We start from the raw sequence: 26,743 nt of genomic DNA, 5'->3' as shown, positions 1-26,743 counted from the left end.
CGCGTTCGCGGAGGGTCGAGCGGGAGGTTATTCGCGTTCGCGTCGGGGCTATCGTGAACGTGCTGTGTTAATGGGGCTGGCCCGTTTGGTGAAGGTTGTTCTATGCGATCGCCTAGAGGTGTTCGCGGACGCGAAAGTGGAGGGGGGCTAAGCAATGCGATCGCATCCTTGGCATCGCGTTCGCGAAAGGGAAGCTTTTAAGCAGCTGTTGATTGGCCTTCGCAATCGCAAGTGGATTTCCGCGATCGCGAAGGGGAAAGACCTGGGCAGTATTCTTTTAAAATCGAGGTTTTGGCTCATTTGCACTTCATTTCCTCCATGGGAGCCGGTATTGGAGCGATTTTGGAGCTTCATATTCATCATATATGTCAAGGTAAGTGATTCCCACCTATTGCAAGTTAAATACAAGGTTTATATACGGATTTAGATATGAAAACTAGTAGAAATTTAAGATTTTGAAGAAAGACCTAGAACTTGGTATTTTGGATTTTTGCCACGAAATTTGGGCATGGAATTGGGAATAAATTATATATTTGAGTTCATAAGACTATGGGTAATAATTATCTTCGAAAATTTCCGGAATCCGGGCACGTGGGCCCGAGGGTAATTTTATCGACTTTTCGAAAGGAGTTGGAAATTATTGTTAATAGGATTATAATGAGTATTAGAGTATATATTTATGGATTTGCTTGCTTATTGACTAGCTTTGGAGTGTTGGACATCGATTTGAGTTGATTGAATGGCTTGGGAGCCGGTTATGAAACTTCAGAGCGAGGTAAGTCTCCTTTCTAACCTTGTAAGAGGGAATTAACCCCATAGGTGAACTAAATTATTATGTGCTTCTATTTGTGGGGGCTACATACGCACGAGGTGACGAGAGTCCGTACGTAACTACTAGTTATGCCTATGTCCGGGTAGTTTTAGGCTCACATCATGCCTTGTTGATATTGTTATTGATTTATGTTTATTGTCTGCCTTGAGAGGGAGCGATATTGAGTTTGCTTATTATATGTTTTTTAAAGGAGTTTAAATTGAAGAACGTAAGATTTAAAAGGGTTCGTTTGAACTTCATAATTTCTAAAAGGATTGAGTAATGCTATAACAGCTTAAGAAATCTATGTGTAACCGCGTCGCATGTATGTTTTGTGAGCGGGGTAATTTCCTTAAAAAGCTACGAGCTGAATTTCCCTTATTTTAAAAAGAATCAAGAAAGAGATATGATTTTAATATTAAATTTATATTTGACCGCATCGCAAGTATGATCCGCGAGCGAGGAGATTCATTAAATTTATATTTGACCGCATCGCACGTATGATTCGTGAGCGGGGTATTTTCTTTTACCACTCTTATGGGATCAGGTTGTTTGCCTCGGCAGAATTTATATACCACACTCTCATGGGAGCGAGCCGTTTATCTCGGCAGGTTAATAGATGCATCTATGGTTCGCGTCGTTTGACCCTCGGCAGTGCACAGTTTACTTTTATATTAGATCGGGCCGTACGCCTCAGCATTTCCTATATATATATATATATATATATATATATATATATTATCCTCATGGAATCGTACGTAACGTTTGGCAAGAAGCCAGTGTATCTTAGGATTTTTCCCTGATTTGGATTATGACAACCTCTTTGATAAAATCCACTATATCTATATATATATGCTCCGATTACGGAGGGAACTTGCCAGTTGAGAGCTTGAGTAAATTGTAAAGAGAAAAATTGTACCACGTATGTTATACTTGTTTGTTTCATATATTTACTCTGTCTTATATTTATTCACTTCTTTATTGTACCTGATATAATTGGACCACTAGTAAGTTTCGAAGTCGACCCCTCGTTACTACTTCTTCGGGGTTAGGCGGGATACTTACTGGGTACGCGTTAATTTACGTACTCATGCTATACTTGCTGCACATTTTTGTGCAGGTACACATATGTTTAGCGGCCTTGTGGGCGAGGAGGCACGATTATGGCAGGGACTTAGGTGAGCTGCATTCTTTATGACGATCTGCAGCCAACGGAGTCTCCCTCAGAGTATTGTATTTTATTTTCTGTCCAAATTTATATCCCGGACAGTTATTGTATTTTATTTTATCTTCCTAGTTGATGCTCATGCACTTGTGATACCGGATTTTGGGATGATTATGAGTTGTGCTATATTGGAATTGTTTTTAAAGATATTATTATTATTATTATTTATTTTGTAAGCTTCATCTTTTATGATTTAAATTGAAGGAAAATATGATTTCAAAAGTAACAAAAATGAGAACCCATTTAAGTATTCATTGTTGGCTTGCCTGACAGTGGTGTCCGGCGCCATCACGACCTTTATGGATTTTGGGTCGTGACAACATGGTATCAGAACACTAGGTTTACTTAGGTCTCACGAGTCATGAGTACGTCTAGTAGAGTCTTGCGGTTCGGTACGGAGACATATGTACTTATCTTCGAGAGGCTACAGCGCTGTTAGGAGCACTTCCCTTCTTGATTCCTCATCGTGCGATTTAATTCCTTTGAGGCGTATGCCTTCATTTCCTTCCCATTCAATCTTGTGCGACGTGAAGCGCTGGTTACAAATCGGGAATTAAGGAATTTTTATGGAACTGCAGATGTGGTGCGAAATGTTTCTCCCTGCATAGTTGTTTGGGCTATTGTCGTCGCCTTGCGGAAGGATGTTCTGTCATTTCAGCTCAGTAACTGTACTTCTGAGAGCTTTGAGGTTGTGCACAGGTTGATATGATGCTCAGGGGTTGTTGTTGCACAAAATTAATGTGATGGTAGGATGCTGCCTATGTGTCGGGGCAGTGAATGACTTGGAATAAGGTTTACTTAGTGCATGGTTCCGAGATTAAGTATCTTATCTCGGCGGAGGAAAAGCAATTGGCCTATGAATGTCCAGATTCGGGTTGATGGAGTAACGGGGCTTGGTATTTTCTAGTGTAATGGAATCTCCATCTGAGGTGTGATGTCGTCGTCCTTGATTGAATGTGTTAAGTTCGCCGGTGTTATGATTTTCTTTGATTCGCCTTTGGGGCAGGGTAGCATATAGGTTTTGTGGTAGGATGACTACACGCTTTGAGAAAGTTTAGAGTGATTTGGGATTCATGGTGGACCGTGACTAGGTCTACAGACTTAATTTAGAATATTGGCTGCTATATTGAGGAAGATTGAGTGTGATAGGAGGGAGTTGCTTGATATGAAGAAGGATACAACATGACTTTGGATTGGAATGTATTGTCGCACCTTTAGTTGATGTCCATGAGGAGTGAACGGACCTGTACAACTGGTGAATGAGCACGGGTTCAGGATGGGTTACTGATTTCGTAGTTATTGTACCTAGTGCAGCGGCATTGGATGATGTCGACATGGAATTTCCACAGGTGGGTTATCTCCTATGAGCAGGTTAGCGGTTGCGTGGTGTTGATGGGGCTGTCACGAAAGATTTTTACTGGTTATCCGGCAAGAGGTCGAATATGTGTATGTGGCTAGTGACTCAGATTGGCTATGAAGAGTTTAACAGAAAGGTTTCGAGGAATTTGGTGGGTTGATTGTGCAAGATCATGTCAACGATGAAGAAGGAATCTTGGCAGGTTCTAGAGTTATGCAATGGTAGCTTCAAGCTAAGTGAGAGAGTCCCACCACCTACAGTTGGATTGCATGGTCGGCTAATTGTGAGATTTCTGGTTATCAGCATATTGGTGGGACATTATGACTAAGGAAGAGGGTCATCAGTGGTGATTTGGGCAAAGAATTTGAGGAATGTGTGCTATAATTGGCCTTATCGATTCATGTTCAGGCTTTGGGGAAGACTTATAGTTTATGTTTCGTGTAGATGTGATGTACAAGGAAAGCGATTCAGTCGGGTGCTTATTGAGAGAGTGTTCATATGCTAGCAGAGCCTTGGATTTGATTATATTCGGGACCAGGTCGGAGTGGGTGACTCGTAGCAATGATTCTAGTGGGTTCAAAAAACAAATCAGAGTGCGGTGCCTAAGGATTTCGAGCTAGTAGTATGGTTGAGTATCGAGCTTTTGCAGATCATGAAAAGGGGCTTGGAGTGTTCTATGTTACCTTCGGTCTGCGGTGTAGTATTGGAGGAATGAGAGAAAATAACTTCAGACTCATAGAGGAATTATCAGAATGGGTGTACCAGTTGAAGATGCGAATATGCGCACAAGGAGGTTATGAGATGGTTCGTGGGATTTGAGACAACATGGTCTCGTGATTCAAGGCCACTCAGGATGAATGCGGATTGAGTTCGTTATATGTTGACTGGAGTTATGATTATTTCTAAGACAAGTTAAGGATAAGTTAGAAAAAATCGGATCGGTTAGCCATGGTTGAATTGGCATGATGGTGGCAGTGATCAGTTCCTCCAGCGTGATTAGATTATGCATGTGATTTATGGCAGGATGTGCTAGGCTTGACGGCCGCCGTAATTGATTGTATTTGGATGCATTCGAGTATTATGGCATATTATGTGTAGGCGGATCCCGGAAGGGTTATGGTGGTTTAGACCACTACTTGAGGATTTGTGTGTTCTACGATTATCAGAATTCAGTCATGTATTGCAATGATTCTCCTGAAACGAGTAAAGTGAAAGGTTTCTACAAAGTGAAGTGTGTATCCTATTAGTGGTTTAGGAGCTATGATGCAATTCTTGGGTCCTCGCGTATTGTTAAGATAGGTGCGGTGAGTGACATGAAATTTGAAAGATTAGGGATTGAGGTTGCAGTTCGGTATTGGCAAGGATGTCACGAGCTCGGATGAGCAGGAAAAGGAATTTAGATGTTTAGAATAAGCTGGTATTGTCTCCAGCGTCACCTGAGATCAGTGTCCTGTGTAAGAGGCTTTGCATACTGATTGCGGATTCTTGATATGCTTTACAACATTAGTGTGACCGGTGGTATGGATGTGCAGACTTGTTACCTGGTGCGGAAGGTCGTGGGAGCGTGTCCCACAGAAAGATTGTGTAAGAGTGGCATGTAGTCACTTGATTGAGTGAAGATTGAAACCAAGTATGAAGATTGTGGTAATATCGTTGATTCGAGAATTTATGCCTGAAAGGTGCTCGGTTCACTTGGTTGTGGACTGTGGAAGTTTGTTCCGGTTATGATGGTTGTTCTTTTGTGTTATGGGAAAAAAAGGGTTATTATGGATCCTTGAAAGGTTATTAGCCTAGTACGGTGCGATCAGAATCGGCTTGAGGTCTGTGGATGGATTTAAATATGAATATTGGCTCTATATCAGGCCGGATGTGTTCATTTCAGCATAGCGCTCCTTATGGAGGAGTATTCGGGCGTTGATGTCATTTTGTTGTAGGCTTTTTCATGTAATACTATATTGTGACGTGTGAGTTGTGAAACAGCTTGGTAAATTTCTTATGTGTTGAGGTTCCGCATAGCGGTGGTGTTATGTGAGCAGGATGGCTCTCGAGATTCAAATCATATATCGCACCTTAGTTGTGCTTGAGTTTTGTAGCGTATGGCGCTATCTGTCTCCCCAGGGATGGTATTATGGACTTAGCGTTCTTGCGGCTGATATTCGGGTATGTTGTTTGGATTGGGTTGCACGCCGCAACAGTGGGATGTTGATTACAGTCCCCTATATCTATTTTGGTGTGTTTTGTTTTCCATTTTCTAGGGAAGGTTCATAACACCTTTTTGGTTGTCTAATTAGTTGTGTGGGTTGATTAGTCCCTTCCAGAGATTTTTTCCCCTTATGTATCACGTTCGAGTTTGTAGCTTATAGACACATTGCGGCATCATATGAGACTTTTGGTCATGTCTGGAGTGGCTTGTTGCCTGAGCAGCTTATACTGGGTGAGACGATATTTTTGGATCTGGGATCAGTGCGATCGGATTATATGAAGTATATTAAAGAGCAAATACCATTATTTGGTTCATAATTGGGTGATTATTCTAGTCAAAGGGAGAGATTCAATGATTTGTTAACTCTGCAGTTGGTTATGAATTTCTACACATCTCTTCCGTCGTGGCGGTATTGCAAGAGTTGGAACAAGACTTATATATGTCATGAGGTGTATTGTGAACATCAGATTCGTGGAATTTTGGCTATTGTTATCAGATGATGTTATTATGGTCATGTGAGTTATGTAGTGCATAGTGTGAATTCAGCAAAGGTATACAATCATGTATCGGTGCATCGTGTAGTGATTGATACGGTGTTCGTATGATGGGAACATGCCTGGCAGAGAATTCCGGATGTTGGAATTGGACTCTAAGGCTTATTTGGCTAAGTAAAAAGGGACAATCTTCATACTGGCTCGAGCTAGTGTGCTCAACTGAGTTGTGGCAGCACGGGTAAGTGCACGAGGTATTAAACAGTGATTTCGGACAACCCCAGAGCAGTTCTTAGCACGTTCGAGGACGAACATATGTTTAAGTGGGAAAGAGTGTAACGACCTGAACAGTCATTTTGAGCTCTAGCGCGTCGTTCAGCAGTTTGAGGCCATGAGCAACTTCACTTCACGTATTATGACTGGTACGCGTGGTCGGAATTGAAATTTTGAAAGTTCAAAGTTGATTTGAAAAGAAAATTCTCATTACGGAAGCTTTAAGTTGGAAGAATTGACTAAGCTTGGATTTTTGAGTAAACGACCTCAGAATCGGAATTTGAAGATTCCAACAGGTTTGTATGATGAATTCGGACTTGGGCGTATGTCCGGATCAGGTTTTGGATGACCCGGGAGCGTTTCGGCGCCTATTGTGGAAGTTGGCATTTTGGAAGAATTTCATAAATTTGGGTTGAAGTGCATTTCAACGTTATCAAGGTCCGTTTGGGATTCCGAGTCTGGGAATAGCTCCGTATGGTGATTCTGGTATCGGGAGCGCGTTCGGAAGTGGATTCAGAGGTCCGTAGGTCATTTGGCTAAAGCTAGAAATTTGAAAGTTTTTGAGAAGTTTGACCAGAAGTGGACTTTTTGATATCGGGGTCGGAATCCGATTCCGAAAGTTGGAGTAGGTCCGTAATATCAAATGTGACTTGTGTGCAAATTTGAGGTCAATCAGACGTAATTTTATAGGTTTCGGTATGGAATGTAGAAGTTGAAATTTTAAAGTTCATAAAGTTTGAATTTGAGTTGCGATCCATTATTTCGATGTTATTTGATGTGATTTGAAGGCTCGACTAAGTTCGTAAATGTGTTTTGGAACGTGTTGGCATAATTAGTTGAGGTCCCGAGGGCCTCAGGTGTGTTTCGAATCGAGTTCAGACGGATATTGAACTTTGAGGAATTGCTGGTTTCTGGATCTGGTTTCCTCTTCCGTGATCGCTAAGAAAGGGCCGCGATCACGAAAGGTTAAGTGGACTGGTAGGATTTTTACTCTACGCGATCGCGTATAATGGTTCGCATTCACAGAGGGTCGAGCAGGAGGTTATTCGCGTTCGCGTCAGGGCTATCGCGAACGCGCTGTGTTAATGGAGTTAGCCCGTTTGGTGAAGGTTGTTCTATGTGATCGCATAGAGGTGCTCGTGATCGCGAATGTGGAGGGGAGCTGAGCAATGCGATCCCGTTCTAGGCATCGCGTTCGCGAAAGGGAAGCTTTTAGACAGTCGTTGATTGGCCTTCGCGATCGCGAGTGGATTTCCGCGATCGCGAAGGGGAAAGACTTGGGCAATGTTCTTTTAAAATCGAGGTTTTGGCTCATTTGCACTTCATTTCCTCCATGGGAGCCGATTTTGGAGCTCCATCTTCACCATCTATGTCAAGGTAAGTGATTTCCACCTATTGCAAGTTAAATACAAGGTTTACATACGGATTTAGATATGAAAACTAGTAGAAATTTGAGATTTTGAAGAAAGTCCTAGAACTTGGTATTTTGAATTTTTGTCATGACATTGGGGCATGGAATTGGGAATAAATCATATATTTGAGTTCATAATACTATGTGTAATAATTATCTTCGAAAATTCACGTTGGCCCGAGGATGATTTTATCGACTTTTCGAACGGAGTTGAGAATTATTGTAAATAGGATTATAATGAGCATTAGAGTATTTATTTATGGATTTGCTTACTTATTGACTAGTTTTGGAGCGTTGGGCATTGATTTGAGTTGATTGAATGGCTTGGGAGTCGGTTATGAAACTTCAGAGCGAGGTAAGTCTCCTTTCTAACCTTGTAAGAGGGAATTAACCCCATAGGTGAACTAAATTATTGTGTGCTTCTATTTATGGGGGCTACGTACGCACGAGGTGACGAGAGTCCGTATATAACTACTAGTTATGCCTATGTCCGGGTAGTTTTAGGCTCACATCATACCTTGTTGATATTGTTATTGATTTATGTTTATTGTGTGCCTTGGGAGGGAGCGAGATTGAGTTTGCTTATTATATGTTTTTGAAAGGAGTTGAAATTGAAGAACGTAAGATTTAAAAGGGTTCGTTTGAACTTCGTAATTTCGAAAAAGATTGAGTAATGCTATAACAGCTTAAGAAATCTATGTGTAACCGCGTCGCATGTATGTTTCGCGAGCGAGGTAATTTCCTTAAAAAGCTACAAGCTGAATTTGCGATTATGGCAATGACTTAGGTGAGTTGCATTCTTTATGATGATCCGCAGCCAACAGAGTCTCTCTCAGAGTATTGTATTTTCTTTTCTGTCCAAATTTATATCCCGGACAATTATTGTATTTTATTTTGTATTCCTAGTTGATGCTTATACACTTGTGATACCGGATTTTGGGATGATTATGAGTTGTGCTGTATTGGAATTTTTTTTAAAGATATTACTACCTCCGTTTCAGTTTATGTGAACCTATTTTCTTTTTGGTCCGTTCCAAAAAGAACGACCCCTTTCTAAATTTGGAAATAATTTTACTTAAACTTACAATTCTACCCTTAATGAGAAGTTTTTATAACCACACAAATACTCTGGACCCCTTTTTGAATTGTTTAGGACCACAAATTTCAAAAGTCTTTATTTTTCTTAAACTTCGTACTCAGTCAAACAGGTTCACATAAATTAGAACGGAAGGAGTATTATTTATTTTGTAAGCTTCATCTTTTACGATTTAAATTGAAGGAAAATATGATTTCAAAAGTAACAAAAATAAGAACCCATTTAAGTATTCATTGTTGGCTTGCCTGACAGTGATGCCCGGCACCATCACGACCTTTATGGATTTTGGGTCGTGACACGTTACCTTAATACTATATATGTCCCTGCATAACTAGAATTAATAATATTTAACTTATACATACGATATAATTTTTTGACGAAAGGAGTCGAGTTAATCACACTTCCACTAGTATAGTTTCACCCTTGGCCACCACCCATTATCAAATATTATTTCATAACCTTCTGCATAATCATTACTTCTCTCGACATCTTGGGTTAAAGAATAGTATGAAAAAGAGGGTAAGTATGACATCTTCAGAAGTGCAGAGGGAACTTTATCAAGTGAATGGATACATAAGGGGTTGATGTTGAAATAAACGTTCTTAAAATAGGATGAAGGTGTTCAGTTCCTTAACTTTAGGACTCAAAGCGGTATTTACACTTGTAGTTCGTTCTCCCTCATCGAACAGAGAAGAGCTTTACGGCACAATAAAAACCCTAGCTCAAGAGTGGAGTTCGTCCCTTCGGGGACATCCGATAAAATTGGAACGATACAGAGAAGATTAGCATGGCCCCTGCGCAAGGATGACACGCACAAATCGAGAAATGGTTCAAATTTTTTTGGCTCAGTTTTCCTCGTCCCTCTGTTATCTTTTGCCCAGATTTTGCGATGCTCTCTCACGAGATTTCTTGAGGGTTGCCCAGATTTTGTTGACGGGGATAGGCATATTATGCCCTAGTGTAAGTTTTTATTCTGATATTAGTGTTTTTGTAAAAGTCACTCATGAATCATCTGAAACATTTATGAATATGAGCACTTAAGGTCACCAATAAATTTTCTTTAGAATATGACCAAACAGCTCTATTTTGTTGACGGGGATAGGCAAATTTGAATGATCATTCTTTCTTTAGTTTTCATTTCGGCATAGTAGTGCTCTGGTGCCTATATTGCAACGGTCAAATTTTAAGGTCACCAATAAATTTTCTAGGTTGAGACTTTAAATGTATATCTATGCATTTGGAATTTTAGTAAATTGACTGAGAAGGGAAGAGTTGATGATTATTTAGAGGAATTTGAAACACAGAGAGCTCAAATGTTGGTTAAAAATCCTGCTTTGAATAAAGCTTCTTTCTTATCTAGTTTCATAAGAGGGCTTAGGGGGGAAATTAAGCCGTCCGTAAAATTGTTTGGACCTTCTACATTAAGTCATGCTATAGAACAAGCTAGAATTCAAGTAAAGGGAATTGTGTCTATTCTTAATAAAAGGAGAATGATGCTAAAAACTGTAGGATCATACAATCAACAAAAGTATGGTTCCTTGCAATTTACTTCCAAGGTGATAGAAGCATCTAAACCTATTAAGTACTTTGCTAGGATTACTTTTGGATGAAGAGGAAGAACCATACGACAATGATAGAAAATGCAAGGCTACTCTAGAACTAGAATTTCCTGCTATTGAAATCATGGAAAATAAGGAGCAGAAAGATAAAGGTCCTCAGAGAGATGAAACTGGTCTGAAAACTGCAGACATCTCAAATGTGGATGCTGCTCCAGGGAATACAACACAAGTAGTGCCGCGAAACTTATTGCAGATGCAAGTGCCAAACAACCTCCCAAAAGGAGCTATTGTTGCCTTCTTTGATTCTACTTTGGGTTATAGCCCCAAACCACAAGGATTTGATGGTCCAACAGATTCGCAAGGAGCATGAAGGGGGGACAGTATGGGACCTCTCTTTTAGAAGGAACATGCAAGATTGGGAGATTGCGGAGTTCCAAAATTTGTTGGCACTGCTATACGGGCAAGAAATACCCCATCCATCTTGCGATTCTTGGATATGGGGCTGCGTGCCGATGGTTTGTTCACCGTAAAGCTAAGTTACTTGGACACGGGTGTAGGTGTCCGACATGAGTGCGGATCTAGAGGTCGGATCCTTCGAGATGTAAATTGTAAGATTTGTGGATACGGATCCTAGTACGGATACGGGTGCAAGGATCCGGCTAAAATAATTCAAAAAATAAAAATATAAAAAATATTTCTAAATTATGATAAATTTTGGGGAATACTTGTGTATAGCTTGTAAAGTGTGAATTTCTTTTTTTACTCTCAAGTTGTAGATAAAAAAGGATTGATTTCCTAGATAAGGTATGCTATTTTATTCAAATTTATCCTAATTTTAGTTTTGATTTCGGGAATTAAATTGTATATCGCCTAGAATTTTTTCGTCCGTCGGGGTCAAAGTATCCAAAATCGTTTGACCAGATCCGGTACGGATCCCATACCCACACCCATACTAGTGTCGTGTCGACACGGGTGCGGTACCTAAACTGCCATGTCGGAGCAACGTAGCCGTAAAGTCCTTTTACCAGAGTATGTTGGTGAGAAAGGAGACTAATTTTCCATACTCATCGATCTGGATTCCTAAGGTGCCCACGAAGGTGTGCTTTTTTGCATGGCTAGCAGCGAGGGGAGTGATCTTGACAGCTGAAAATCTGCGGAAGATAGGAATTGCACATGTTAGTTGGTGCTACATGTGTAAAAGCTCAGGGGAATAAGTTGATCATCTTATGCTGCATTGCCCCGTGTCCTGGGGTTTGTGGAGGGCAATCCTGAATCTTTTTGGTGTTCAATGGGTGATGCCAAACACTGTAAAGGAAATGCTATATAGCTGGGCCGGTTTCCGTAGAAGAAGCAATCAAAAGGCGTGGAAGTTCGCCTCGTTAGCTCTCATGTGGATAGTCTGGGGAGAGAGAAATATGAGAGTTTTTGAGGGGATTGATTCTCCGTTTTCACATCTTAAGAATAGCCTTTTCTCTTTGATCGCTTTTTGGTGCACACATATAGCCCCTACTTGTGTAGAAGATTGGGCGTCTTTTGTAGAGAATCATGTTTTGATGTAAATTCTCTACTTTTTTGTATACTTCTTGTATGCGGGAGTTTTTTCTCCCTTTTGATTAATACAATTTACCTTATCAAAAAAAAAAAAAATAGCCCAATGCAAAGTAAGCTCAAGAGGTTTTGATTTTGATTTACATAATAAAAACACAAAAATTTAGGAGGAACAAAAGGAATATGGCATTAAGGCCGGAGATGGAGAACAGTGGCCAAAAAAATTATTTCTAATGGATCAAGGGTTTTGTCCTGTTTTTTGAGTTATTTCAAAATTGGAACGAGGAACTGTCGACATATGAGACTTGGAACCGCTGGGAAGCTTGTTAAATGTAACCAGTTACCTTTAAGTAGTACCTTTAAGTAGTAAAGTTTTAATATTAATTAGATAGAAGAAAGATATTGAGGCTTCCTGTAAAAAAGTGGGAAGTGAAGATGTTATGGAAGGTTTTTTGAGAAATAGTTTTAATAATGACATTTTATGGATAGTTCAATGCTTGGAGCTGCTGACAATTCCAAACACTCGCTATCATGCAATATCTGGTTGATGTGTTCGTTTGCTCAACGGAAACATTTATTTGTATTCTACATGGATTTGCAAATGCCAAAGCAGTGTCATTCCTTTGTTTCTGAAGAAAATAATGCCACTATTGAGGTAAAAGGCCTGATGTTTATTGAGGGTTATCCTAATTTCTGGGATGTACCATTGTGTTGCCTTTCTGAAGAAAATGACACCACTACTGCATGCTGCTAGCGCTCTGGTCGTACAACTTTATGACTGCGCAATAGAGAGCTTATTGGGTCATATTGCAATTATAACTGCTGCGGGTCAAGCTATAGAGGGTATTGCGAGACAGCCTGTGGCAGAGGGAAAAATACGAGGTATGCTATTGCTTAGTCTAGTTTTTATGGAAGCTTTAATAATTTATGGACTGGTTGTGATCCGCAAAAATTAGTTCAAGACACAAAGTTAGAAGCTGAAGGGTAGAATACTCCATCTTCATAAACATGTAATTGCAAAAAGTTGCATCCGATCTGAAGATGATGAAGATGAATGAGATAGTCACGTTATTGAAGAGTAAGACATATTCAACTGAGGATGAACACATGAACGTTGCTCTTTCCTGGCAATCATTATTGGAAGTTGACTTAATTTTCAAGAGTTTTGGAGGTCTTATGATTATTTTATTGCATTCAACAATGGACTGATTTATATTTCGGTGGTTAGGAAGCTATAAACTTTAAAAAAAAAAAAATCAATCAATGCTACAACTGCTGTGGTAAAATGGATTGGGATAGTAAGTGATACCATAGATTCCTCTATCGGGGCTCAAATATGGACTGTGGCTTTTCGTCCTCTGTTGATTATACTCTCACCAATTATTCTACGATTAATTATTAGCAATAATAAGTTGTTCTAAATTTTATGAGGAAGTTTATTGATAGTCTAGGGGTGTTTTTCAGGAGTTTATATGGCTGAAAATTGGTGATTTAGAAGAATTAGATATTGATAAGATATATGGTATCGGTAAACTACCTTAGATGGTGTCTTTCCTGATTTGTACAGTTTGTACAGTTTATAACTAATACAAACTTGAATAAATGCAGATTAGGAAGTTTGCGTAAAGCTAACTCCTCCAGGATCAGTCAAATAACTTCTCAGCATAGTTATTCTATTTCTGATGAGTTGGCTACTGGAATTACTACAGTGCTGTACAGAAAGTTGCATCCGATCTGAAGACGACGAAGATGAATGATATACTCATCGAGAATCGTCGTTGAAGAGTAAGACATATTTAACTGAAGATGAATACATACATGTTGCTCTTTCCTGATTATCAATATTGGAAGTTGACTTAATTTTCAAGAGTTTTGGAGATTTAATGATTATTTTATTGATTCAACAAAGTCACATGCCAATTATCCAAAAGTTTTATGTCTTGATTTATATTTCGGTGGTTAGGAAGCTATAAGCTTCTAATTTTTTCAGTCAATCAATGTTACAACAGCTATGGTAAAATGGATTGGGTTAGTAGGTTACAGGATAGATTCTTCTATCATGGCTGAGGTATGGAGTGTGGCTTCGGTTAATTATACTCTCACAAATTATTCTACAATTAATTATCAGCAATAATAAGTTGTTCTAAATTTATGAGGAAGTTTATTGATAGTCCAGGGGGTAATTTTTAGGAGTTTATCAGACTAAAAATTGGTGATTTAGAAGAATTAGATTTTGATAAGATATATGGTATTGGGAAACTATCTTAGTTGCTTCCTTTCTTGATTTATACAGCATAGGAGTCAACAAAAGTTGTGTAATTGCCTATGTTTGAGGTAGTAGTTGCTGTAATTTTCAGTTTAGAAGAAATTTTCATGTCTGGAAACTTACTGGAGATTAATGAAGGAATTGCATTAGATAATTTATGAAAAGACTATTTGCTGAAAAGACAGTAAAGATGGAGAATTATAAATTTCGTTGATAACGATGGTATGAACTTTGATTAGTAGTTTTTGCTTTGCTGTATTTAGCCTTATTTGTATATAATATAATTATGCTAGATATATCTTTGTTGATAAAGAATCAACTAAAATACACATTTTGGAGTTTAAATCCATGTATTGCAGATTTACTTACGAAGGCCATGACCTAATCATTGTAGATTATAAACCACCATGTCAATTACTACTAATTTTGGAGTATGTTTAGAGCTCTTACCAAATAATTATCTTGGACTAAAGAAAATACGTTTCTCGAAGTCACATCGTGATACATTCTTTCATCGCTAAATTAGTTGCTTGGACTTCGAATTCTTTTTTAGCCAAAAATTATATTGGCTTTATTTTGTACTAGAATGGTAGACAAGACTCTGTTTAGAGTCGTTTTATATTATTTATCATATATATGTTTCATTATATTGGCTTTATTTTCATTACTTTGTACTTGAATCGTAAAAAATGACATTCTACGGAGAATGTTTGTCCCGCTTGTGTTAGAGGGAATGGAATCGAAAAAAAAGAGGTCCTCCTTTGTGTGATATAACAAATGGTTAGTTCCAAATATTTATGTGTTTCACTGTAGTTATTCATATTGTATAACTTACCTAAACTGATTATGTTCATGGACAGTTGCCCCGTTGAGAAACAATAGGTGTTTTTTAAGTGATGATGTCACTGAAATGAGAAAACAGAAGGGTGTGATGGGCTCAAATATGTCAATTAGTACAACTGTACGCCAGGGAACATCTGACGCATGAATTCAGAATGTAATATATCAGTAAGATCCTTCTCAAAGGGAATGTTTAAGCAGGTGATTTACCTAGAATTGAGAAGAAAATCATAAATCCTGCAGATATCTGAACAACTCTTCTGCTGCCAACACGTGTCAGTGCTAAAAGACCCGCATTCTCACTGCATATACGCAAAGGAAAGGACATCTTAATCAACTATTATAACAAGAGTTTATCACTCGGCAGAAGATTGTTTTGGACTTACATAGATACAGAAGATCCATTCCCAGTGCCAAACAACCCAGACAGTAAAATGCCAATTCCCTGAGATACAAACAAAAGACTGTTAAGTTAACGACAGCAACAAGACCTGAAACTTGAAACTAATAAAGAACAATGTGGAAAGACCAAGAAAACAGTTCATTCTCATGAATCTTATTGAGCTCTTCTTTTCCCAATACATGATCTCACAAAAAGAGGCTTTCTTTTCTCTTCTCATGGTTCAGTTATCCAGATCCAGTTAATCAACACTCCTTTCTCTAGCTCTAGCTCTTGCTCTTCCCGATTTAACTAATGGGTTAGCTAGCATGTTTAAGTCTTGCATAGGTTCACAACATAACTGTAAAAAGTACAGATTGCAGAAAAAATGAGAAAGCACAAGAAACAATAATATTTGAACTAGATAATATTCACATAATTTTGGCTTGTAACACCCGATTCCCAGTCTTCTGAGATTATTAAGAATGCTCCAGGGTAAACACAAGGCATAGGAAAAGTGATTTACTATTCCCAGTTTTCTGAGATTATTAAGAATTCAATTGACGCATGAATTCAGAATGTCAATTATTTACTATGCCCTACTGTAATTTTTATCCTGATATTACTGTTTTTGTGAAATTCACTTGTGAAAATCAGAAGCATTTAGGAATATGAGCTACCTAAGGTATACTCCCACTCCATAGGCAGTTAGGGATCGTTAATGAGGAGATTGTCGGTGGGATTAAATTTCACGCACGAGAATATCTTTTTTATAATCTATGATAATTAGTCAAAGATATATTACATCATAACGGAATTAACAAATAGGCATGAGCACATGGTATACCAACAGTGAAGTATTTCTACGAAAGGTAGAGATATGATTCTTTTCTGAAGTCCTCGCGATTTAAGTTACAAAAGAAGTTTTTGTCCTAGTGTTGTGGCAGCTTATAAATAGTTATGCAGTTTGTGGGATCTATCCCTGATTCCCAGAAGATAGTGGAAGTTGGTTCAACAGATAGACTACAAAATGAGAAGACAATTTTACCTAGTTAAGTGAATTCTGAACTTATTTTAAAAAAAGTGATGCAGCATGTTGTCTAAGGTACTAGTTTTGTATGTCGAAAATGGGTACACCTCAGGTACATGACTTTTGTGTGTCCGAATAGCGTAATAAACAATTTGTTGTTTATCGAGTTCTCCTAGAAAGCATTTGTAATGCAGTAGGATGATTTTATCCTTGCATATCTTGCGTTTATTGTTCTGTTATATATGTGTTAACATCAGAATGTCTAAATGACTAATATCATATGGCGTATGTTATTTCCGATTCAAACAAAATGGATTAGGTTCTATTTAACTTCGCCTCGCAATCCCAACTTCCGTCCTCAATGATTTGATCTGACAGACAGCCGAAAGGTGGTTTAACTGTGATTCTCCTAATTCTTAAATTGTCTATTTACCACGTGAGGTGAATTGGAGTAGATAACTTTTTATTCCAGTTCAGTTTTTGCAAAACACCTAATTGAATTGTTAATGTGGAATATATGCATTATGTTTGCTTTAAGACTTACATGATATGGTACAAAATATTTGTCGATTTACCACTAGTTTTTTCTTGGCAATTCACAGTGGATGTTGCTTCCATGCTTAATGGGCTAGGAGTGAAGACAAATGTGGATCTCAGAAAGCTTACATTGGCTGGAGACTTTGTACTTTATTTGCAAACCTTTTTCGGTCTGCTTCTGGTTCTGTGGTTGCCAATTACTTGAGCAATGAGCAACTGGTACTGCCTAAATCTTAAGGTATCTCTAATGCCTTTGGCATGTCTATACTACATTCCAATTTTGACATGAAAGTCCCTCTGGACCAACTCTCACTGTACCATATCATCGTCTTGTGTTGTAAAACATACCCACATCGGCATACATGTCCAAGTGAGGACTGCACAAATTCTGTGTTGGCTTGCAAAGATAGAAGGAGGACATACAAGAACAATATACCTAACGAATGCTACTGTAATGATGATGGATGGGTTTGTAAAAGTGGAGGGTACTAAATCTTGGAACAAACTCATTAATGATACTGTCTCAATCAAATGTTCTTTGAAATGAATTTCTTATTTGAACTTCAATTGGTTGCGCTGAGTCGATGGACCTTTAAGTGATATTCTAGTCATGGCAATTAGGTAGAATATTGCTAAATAGGCTCTAATAAGACTGTACAAACTCGCTTTGGGTATAATGCTAGTATGCTACTGCATGTAGTATCCACCATAATTGTTGAACTCAAGCCATTGCTTTATCCACAGCAACATGTTGTAGGACCTCAGGATATGTTGCGGCATGATGTTTTGTCAGCTCTTGGGGTTAATTTCACGAAGCATTTACATGTTTGAGAATTGTACAAAACATTTGTTTCCTGCTGAGAACATATACGATTGTGAGTAGTAGTAGATGCAAGAGTCCTAATTCATGGCTGTGCTCTTCTGAATGTTTACAGCTTCTTCAGGACATTAATGACTGGGCATTTATTGCCTTCTCAGAGTGCACTTTGGAGATGCCAGTTCTTGAGAAGTTTGGTTCAATAGGATTTGGATTTGCTCACACTTAGTCCTGAAATTATGTTCAGGAAAAGATTTGTGAATAATTTTTTTAACTTACAGAAAGCTAACTATGGTATATTAGTTTCTTCTTGTCTATGTACTTTAGAATATGTCATTTGCGAAGCTAAATTTCATAAACTAAAGGGAAACAAAAAAGAACTAAGATGGTGTATTGATAATTTATGCATAATTTTAGATAGGGGTGGCAAATGGGTTATTTGGGCAGTATTGAGCTAGCCAAGATGTGTTGACTCATTCAATGCGTCATTGCTTAACCCTGGGTCAAGATGAATTAAACAATAGGTTGTAGCACAACTAAATTGACCCAAATCTTTGCAATATTCTCAACTTTCAAACAAGCATATATAAAAGTTGTCTTATGTTTTGGAATAAATGTCAATTCATGCCTAATGATTTCTTTCTTCAATTTAGATTTAGAACTTTATTTGATAGTTCTTTATGTTTTAATACTAAGAAAGATCATAATAATAAAAAAATAGTAAAATTAGAACTTCCCACCACCCTAACCCTGGACCCCCCCACCCCACCCCCACCCTCACCCTAAATAGAAATATTATTTAGAATATTTTCTTTTATTTCAACAAAATAGCTACTTTCTTTTTATGATGTAGAGAAAGTATTTTCTTTTTCACAAAATAGCTACTTTCTTTTCATGTTGTAGAAAAAATATTTTCGTTCATTTCAATAAAATGAGCACTTTCTTTTCATATAGTAGAAATAGTACTTTTGTTTTGTTTCAACAAGAAAAAGAGTATTTTCTTTTCAGTTATGAAGTTCAAATTTCAACGTTGTTCTTGTGTGAAAAAGTAAAGCAGCACATTAGTTCCTTTCGTTTTTTGTGAATTTTTAAAAGAATAATTGTATTTTTAAAGTAAAATGAGGTATTTGGGGGGAGGGGGCACAGGAAACATGAGGAGTTGGATGGAGGGGGTCAAGGAGAGTAGCATAGAAAATTATTTTCCTAAAAAATATTTTGACACTCTAACCAAATACTAAAAAATATTTTTCGAAAAAAGTTTTTCACTCACCAACCAAACATGAGAAAATAAGTGATAAAATCACTCATTTTCTAGGAAAATATTATTTTCCTTCGTACCAAACACACCCTCAGAAGTTTTAAAAGGCAATAGCTATTCATGAGTCAGTTTGGGATAAAATTATGGGTTGATTTGGACTTCTAAAAATAAATGGGTTTAGTTGGGTTGTGCCCAAATTTAGCCCATCATTAAAGTAGTTCATGTCCAATCCATTAAAATCTGGGCGGGTTGGACGGGTCAAATGGGTTTGGACCATTTTTGACACCCCTAATTTTAGTACATGAACTAAAGGTGAGTAGATATTAAAGTAAAATGACGAAATAAAAGATAGTACTAAAGTAAAATAATTAAAGTGTATGTGCAAGACTAATACTACTGTTAATTCTTTTTCTTTTAACCTCACCCTTACTCAAAAGGATCACAGTGCTTTATGCTTCTTTTTTTTGTTGCTAATACAAATATTTATTAAAGGTTAAGAAAGACAAGTAGTAGAGGTTTTACACGGGGGGCTGTTCTGGCTATACAAGTTCCGGAACAGTCATTATTGCAAGCAAATGAAGCATAAAGAGGGGGTTCTTCATAGTGTAGACGATGACAACGTTGATGGCCTGCGCAAGGAGCTAAAGTCATGCCTTACTTAGCCAGTAGATCCGCTACAGTGTTGGCTTCACGATAAATATGTTGAAGCTCCGGATGTCCTAGCATTATCAGTAATGACCTGCATTCCAAAATAATAGGCAAGTAAATATCAGTCCCCGCGTACAAGACTCTTTGCATTACCTGAGAATTTGTTTCTATCTATAGTGGATATAGGTGGAATTGTTGAGAAATTTTCAATCCTATCAACAAGGCTTGTAATTCTGATTCGAGTGCTGATGAGCACGGGATGTTTTTTTGGAAAAACCACGAATCCACTGGCATTGATTGTTCCTAAATACTCCAGCACTACCACCTATCTTAGTGATGGGATTAAAAGCGCCGTCAACATTACGTTTTAAAAAAGGTGATGTGGGTGGGTGCCATTTAATATATTCGAGGGTGGAAATGGGATGGGGAGTTGGAGATGGAGTGAGGTAATGAAATTTGATCATATGGAGGAGAATATTTTTTATGGAGACATGTGTATGCAAGTTATTGAAGAGGTTGTGATTTCAGTTGGTCCAGATATGCCAAAGGATGAAATGGGTAAGTAATATTTTTGGAACTTCAATTCCTTAGTAGATGAAAGACCGGTGAATGTTGGTACAGTGCATTCTAAGGCAAACAGTGAAGGAAATAACATTAGTAGTGTTAATATTAAAGAATTTCCAAATGGTATGAGAATGAATGCACTCGAAGAAAAGATGATGGAGGGATTCAGGTATGTTCTCACAAGAGTGGCAGTGAAGGTGGTGAAGAACATTAATAGATGACAGATATGAAGCAGTAGGTAGCCGATTAAGAATGAGTAGCCAAAAAAATATTAATTCTATTAGGGATATGAAGGGTCCAAATCCATTTGATATCAGGCGGGTTGGCAGGAAGATTACAATGTGTGGCAAGATAAAGGTGGTAAGCTGATTTAGCGGAGAGGGAGCCTGTAGAATTAGCAAGCAAACAATATGTATCAGGCCGTGGAGAAGTAGGATTAAAGTACGTATTGTGGATGAAAAAAGAGAGATCTTCAGGTAGTTCAAAGGAAAGGGTATTAGTGTCCCAATTACCATTGGATAGAAGGTGATCCAAGATAAAGGTGGTAAGCTGATTTAGCGGAGAAGGAGCCTGTAGAATTAGCAAGCAAACAATATATATCAGGCCGTGGAGAAGTAGGATTAAAGTACGTATTGTGTTTGAAAAAAGAGAGATCTTCAGGTAGTTCAAAGGAAAAGATATTAGTGTCCCAATTACCATTGGATAGAAGGTGATCCAGTGTAATGAATTATTCATTAAGAGTTAAAGTACCATGGATAAGGCTACGAAGCGTGGAGTTATTGGGTAGCCAAATATCATTCCAAATGTTAATAGAGGTTTCGGTGCCAATGTGCCACTTAATTGCTGGCACAATAAAGGAAAGGCCTTTGTGGAGAATTTTCCAGGTACAGGAATCTCGTGGCCTTGGAAGGGGAGTAGCGGCCAGGAGAGAGGTTGATTTTTACTTGGAGGTGATAATTCTGGCCCAGAGAGAGTTGGTTTTACGACGAAACTCCAAGCCAACCCAGCAATAAGGGATAAATTTTTGCCCTTGGATTTTTGAATGCCTAGTCCTCCATGTGCACGTTGTAAAGTAACTTGCTCCCAATTTACTAGGTAAATTTTTCGGTGTATAGCGGTGGATCCCCAAAGGAAGTTACGTTGGATTTTATCAATATGGTTGGTAATCTTAAAAAGAAGTATTGTATATTGCATCGCATACGTGGGTATACAAGCCAAGACAGATTTAATTAAAGTCGTGCGACTTGCAAGATTGAGAAATTTGTTTTTCCAACCTTGAAGTCGATTGTTCATTCGGTCAAGGATGTATTTATAGTCCCGACTCTTGGGTTGAAGGTTAGTAATTGGGAGGCCAAGGTATTTACTAACATGGGATGAGGTACGCATATTCAAAATGTCAGAAATTGTGTCTTGCGTGCGTTAGAGGAGTATCTGGTGAAAATACAATTTGAGATTTGTTATTGTTAATTTTTTGACCTGCCAAGGTACCAAATAAGTCTAAGACCAAATGAATTGACGTTGCGTTTTGTGGAGTTTCTCAAGAGAAAAGAATTAAATCGTCAACAAATAACAAATGAGATAAATGAGGTCCATTGCGGGATAGCTTGATAGGTGTCCATTCATGGTTTGTGATGGAGAGATTAATAAATCGAGTTAGAATTTTCATACAAATGATAAATAGATATGGGGATAAGGGACCTCCTTGACGATTTCCTCGTGTAGGGGAAAAGAAAGGAGTAGGGTGTCCATTTATAAGAATAGAGATAGTAGAGGATGTAACACAATTCATAATAAGATTTATGATGCGAGGAGGAAAATTGAGTCTGGATGGTGAATATTTAATGAAGGACCATTCTAAGCGATCAAAAGTTGTTTCGAGGTCAATTTTAAGAAGCATGTTTCCTCGACTGCCCTTTTTGGTTTTGAATGTATGAATCGCTTCTTGAACAATAATAGCATTGTCAATAGTGTGACGACCTGGGATAAAACTACTTTGATAGGGGCTGATAATGGTATCAAGGTATGGGCGAATACATGAGACAATAATTTTATTGATGATATTATAACTAGTGTTACAGAGGGCAATATGACGGTATTGAGTGATCCGTTCATGACTTTTAACCTTAGGAATTAATGTAATATATGTTTGAGTTATTAGAGGAGGAACTAAGGAAGTGTCAAATGCATTAGTACATAATTATTGAATAGTCGTTTGTGTATCGTTCCAAAATTGTTGAAAAGATATTTGGTGAAAACCATCGGGGCCAGGTGCCTTTAAAGGTTGGAAGGAGTAAACATCTTGATGCATCTCTGCATTAGTGAGAGGTTTGGATAGGTGTAGGGAGATATCATATTTAAGAGCATTTGGGGCGTGGATAGCTTGTTGTTTGAGACTTAACAGGAGAACAATGATGTAAAGTGTGTGAAAATGAGTAACAATGATGTGGTTGATAGTGGATTGATCAAATGTCCAGTTTCCTACTATATCATTAAGACCAAGAATACGGTTTTTTTGTCGCCGACGAACTGTGGAAAAATAGAAAAACTTAGTATTCGCATCGCCGTTATGAAGGTTCTGAACTCGAGATTTGAGTTTCCAAAAGTCTTCTTCATTTTTCAAAAGGAGATTAAATTTATGAATAAGGTTATTTTCTAGGATAAGGTGAAAGTCAGATTTCTTATGGGGGTCCATTTTTTGAAGACCAGCAATATGAGCCTGAAGTACCTTTTTTTTGTGGAAGATATTGCCGAAACATTGACTATTCCAACTTTTAAGAACATCTGTGAAATGGGTAAGTGTGGGCAGATAAGTGTTAGAGTGATGTCAAATAGTGTTTACTAGTAGGGCAAAGCTCGGGTGATTAGTCCACATAGTTTCGTAGCGGAAGGAGGGCGAAGGATGTCGAGTTGCCCGAGCAAGGTTTAAAAGAATTGGGCAATGGTCCGAGTGGATACGTGGAAGGTGATGGACAGAGGAATCTTGAAATAGGTGGAGCCAATCAGAGTTTGTCAGAAATCTATCCGATCTTTCCATAATAAGAGATGTTGTGAAAATTATGTTATTGGTCCATATGAATCTAAAACCAGTAAAGCCTAGGTCATGCATTTCAAGGTCGCGAATACAGTCTAAAAAGGCATCTATTTGATTATCATTAACAGGGTTGCCACCAAACTTTTCGAAGGGGCTGACCACTTCATTAAAGTCACCGCACATAAGCCAAGGTCTTGGAAAAGTAGTATTAAAATTTTTAAATTCTCCCAGAGTTGAAATCTGTTAACTTGATTAGTGCTAGCGTAGACAACAGAAAGATTCCAAGTAGGGGAAGAGGGACTTACCTGTACTGTGGCATGGGGCTCTATATTTGTGGCGACTAGTGGGTCAACATTAACTTCGTCAGTTTTTCACAGTAGCACCATGCCGCCGGAGAAGCTGTCATCCCGTGCTTGAAGGAGGCCAGAGAATCCAAGTTCTTCCTTTAGATTTTCATGTTCATAGAGCTTTGTTTCTGTCAAGGCTAAAACAAAAGGGTTATTCCATGTTAAAATCGATTTGATATTACGAATAAAATTTGGGTTTGCTGCCCCCCGACAATTCCATAGAAGAATTTTTATTGGATTATCAGTGGAGATCGTTGAGCTGCCTCCCGGAGTCATAGACATGGCCAAGTGAATCATCAAAGGATGTAGTGGTGGCTCCTTGTCATACAGATGATATGGGAGTGACATAGCCAGGTCGGTATCTGGTTGTAAGAGAATCTGCTCCTCGTTCTCCGAAGGTGGTGCTTGGAGTGCTGAGAGAAAGAGAACAGTATATTTCTCCAGAATGTCCGCTAAGAAGGCTCGTAAGTTGATGGTTATCTCCTTGATATCGCGATGGACTTTCACTTGAATCCTTCTTTCTGTTTTTGTGAGAAGGGTCAAGGTGAGTGTCGTTTTCAGCAGAAAGGATTCTAGTTCCAGTGTCGCTGGGGTGCTTTAAGGCATTTTTTCGAGCAGAGGAATCAAGGCAGGGATTGTAGGGGACAATGTCCATTGTGGTGAAATTGGATTTTCGAGGTTTTCGAGGTTGTCTAAGTGAGGAATTTGTGGTGGTGAGTGGAGTGAGTTGATCAGTGGGTGTGAGAAGGGATTGAGAGGTTCATGTCACGATCCAAATCGGAGGGCCGCGACGATCACCCGTGCCTTACTCAACCGAATACCAACGTAACATATCTTTCTTATCACACCATCATAGGTAAATGAGCCATAAGGGTCATCATGAGATGAATGGGAAAAAACATAAGGGAATACAAGACATAGGACGACCGAACATGATATAAAAACTTATACACGTGACATACGGGCCTATAAGGCCGACATGATTATTTGTACACTCAAACCATAAGCCGATAAAGCCATACAAGTGTCCATATACATGAAATCTGTCTACAAGCCTCTAAGAGTACATATATGTCATAAAGGTCGGGACAAGGCCCCGACACACCAATCAATACATGTCCAAATCATACTGACCAAATAGGCAACTCCGAAGCAAGTGGAGTGCACCAACACCTTCCGCTGAACTGATAGCCTACTAAGAGGACTGTCAACCTGTCTATCGAAACCTGCGGGCATGAAACGCAGCGTCCCCAGGCAAAAGGAACGTCAGTACAAATAAAGTACCGAGTATGCAAGGCATGAAAGAAACATGATGTAAAGAACTCAACATGTAAGTCTGAATATCTCTATGAATCGTGAAACATTTATAATGTCATGCATATGCGTATAAATGTCATACCATGCATATGTATATGAGTACATAACATCATCAAGCCTCTAAGGGTATCCTATCATATCATCACGGCCTCTATGGGAGAAATCATCAACGTATACCTGTTAATCAGGTGGTGGTGCATATATAACGCCAGAACCTTTCCCCATACCCCATATACATATAATATACGCGTATATAACACCATCTGGTTATGTGTCAATATACATGTATAAATGAATGCAATACATAAGAAGTAAGTGAATAAGATCTCTCGGGATGACATAAGATCAATATGTCTTCGGTTAATATCATGAAATAAAATTTATCAACTTACGTATTTTCTGAAACCCATGAGAAGACGATAGAATAATAGGACGCATGGGGAATCAAGAACGTAGGAACCCCTAGTATTTTTAAGAATAGTGTCATTTGTGAAAGTTGCGCGTTTGCTCGTTTCGTTTGTTTCATATGGTGTCTAAAGAAAAGAAGGGATAACCTTAACATACCTTTGTTGTTTACCTAACCACACGACGTCGGCTCATCCCATTAGTACTTCAATTTACAACAAACAATAAGGGACCATTATTAAGCTTGCGGAAGCTAGAACTCAGCACAAATGACTAGCTCATCTACGAAATTTTGGACAGGACAACCCCTTATTCTTTTCATTTTCCTCAAATCCACAAACTAGACTAGCATATCCAGAATATCAACAAACACACACACACACACACACAACACACACACATACACATATATATATATATATATATATATATATATATATATATATATATATAAATATAAAACCTCATATTCATTATAATACATCAACAAAACAGTCCACACCATCTCAACCAACAACCAAGTTCTAACTTGCACTTTCCAAGCATTCTCTTCTTCCAAACACATCAGCCACAATAGCAATAGTATTCTTAAGTTATTTCTACTGATTTCCAGCCATAAAACATCAAGAATTCAACTCCAAAATAGTCCAGCAACTACAATACTTCAACATGAAGTTCAACTTACTTCAAGTGTTTCCTTTATCAAATCAACTAGATATACATAGATGATCTTAAATACACATAGGAGAAGTTAAACTTTACCTTGGCAGCAAGAATACTCATCCAACTAAGCTTTACTTCAATCTCAAATAAGCTCTTTACCCCAAACAACAAAGTAGAGAGATAACTAGGTGATCTTGATCTTCCAAGAGAGAAATCACCTTACCAAGTTGTGGATTTGGTCTTGAACCCTAAGATAACTTTGAGAGAGATCTTGGGTTGATATGTTGGAGCTCCCTCACGTTGCAATAGTGAGAGAGGGATTATGAATTATTTTTTAAGTTAAATTGATATATATCTATGTTTATATGGCCCCACTAATAGGCTTGGGAAGATGGGTCTTGAGCTGCCCCAAGACTTGCCCATATCCATCCTCTTCCATTCCCTTTTAATTTGATCCACAAGCTCTAAGTAGGTGATGCACCTACTTGTCACCTACTTAATCAAGTAGGTGATTCATGTTTGTCCTTTTTCCATTTTGAAACATGTGTCTCATCCTCATTAAATAATTAGACATGTGTCGAGTAGATCAAGCAAGTAGGACGGAAAGTAAGTTGGTGAAGCTGGCACGTCGGGTAAGGAAGCATCTCATTTTAATTTGTCCAAAATC

General features: G+C 38.3%; 1 long non-coding RNA gene and 1 other non-coding gene across 5 annotated transcripts; both read left to right on the top strand.

The window, feature by feature from the left end:
- The first annotated feature begins 9,349 nt into the window (after positions 1-9,349).
- LOC138906368 (uncharacterized) lies at positions 9,350-18,172 on the top strand. 4 transcript variants are annotated; one of them, XR_011413645.1, is made up of 5 exons: positions 9,350-9,827; positions 12,464-12,629; positions 12,729-12,856; positions 13,583-13,759; positions 17,092-17,870. It is a non-coding gene; the product is annotated as an uncharacterized lncRNA (long non-coding RNA). The 4 variants fall into 4 exon arrangements; XR_011413644.1 differs by lacking the exons at positions 12,464-12,629; positions 12,729-12,856 and adding an exon at positions 17,962-18,172 and having other exon boundaries at positions 17,092-17,264; XR_011413643.1 differs by having other exon boundaries at positions 12,464-12,856.
- On the top strand, positions 9,605-9,707 carry LOC117277989 (U6 spliceosomal RNA). Its single transcript, XR_004508293.1, has one exon. It is a non-coding gene; the product is annotated as a U6 spliceosomal RNA (small nuclear RNA).
- Positions 18,173-26,743: the final 8,571 nt, after the last annotated feature.

The sequence above is a fragment of the Nicotiana tomentosiformis genome, chromosome 2 (genome assembly GCF_000390325.3).
Source record: "Nicotiana tomentosiformis chromosome 2, ASM39032v3, whole genome shotgun sequence".
Classification (NCBI taxonomy): Eukaryota; Viridiplantae; Streptophyta; class Magnoliopsida; order Solanales; family Solanaceae; genus Nicotiana; species Nicotiana tomentosiformis.
The sequence above is the reverse complement of the archived record's forward strand: the minus strand, read 5'-3'. Positions and strand labels throughout refer to the sequence as shown.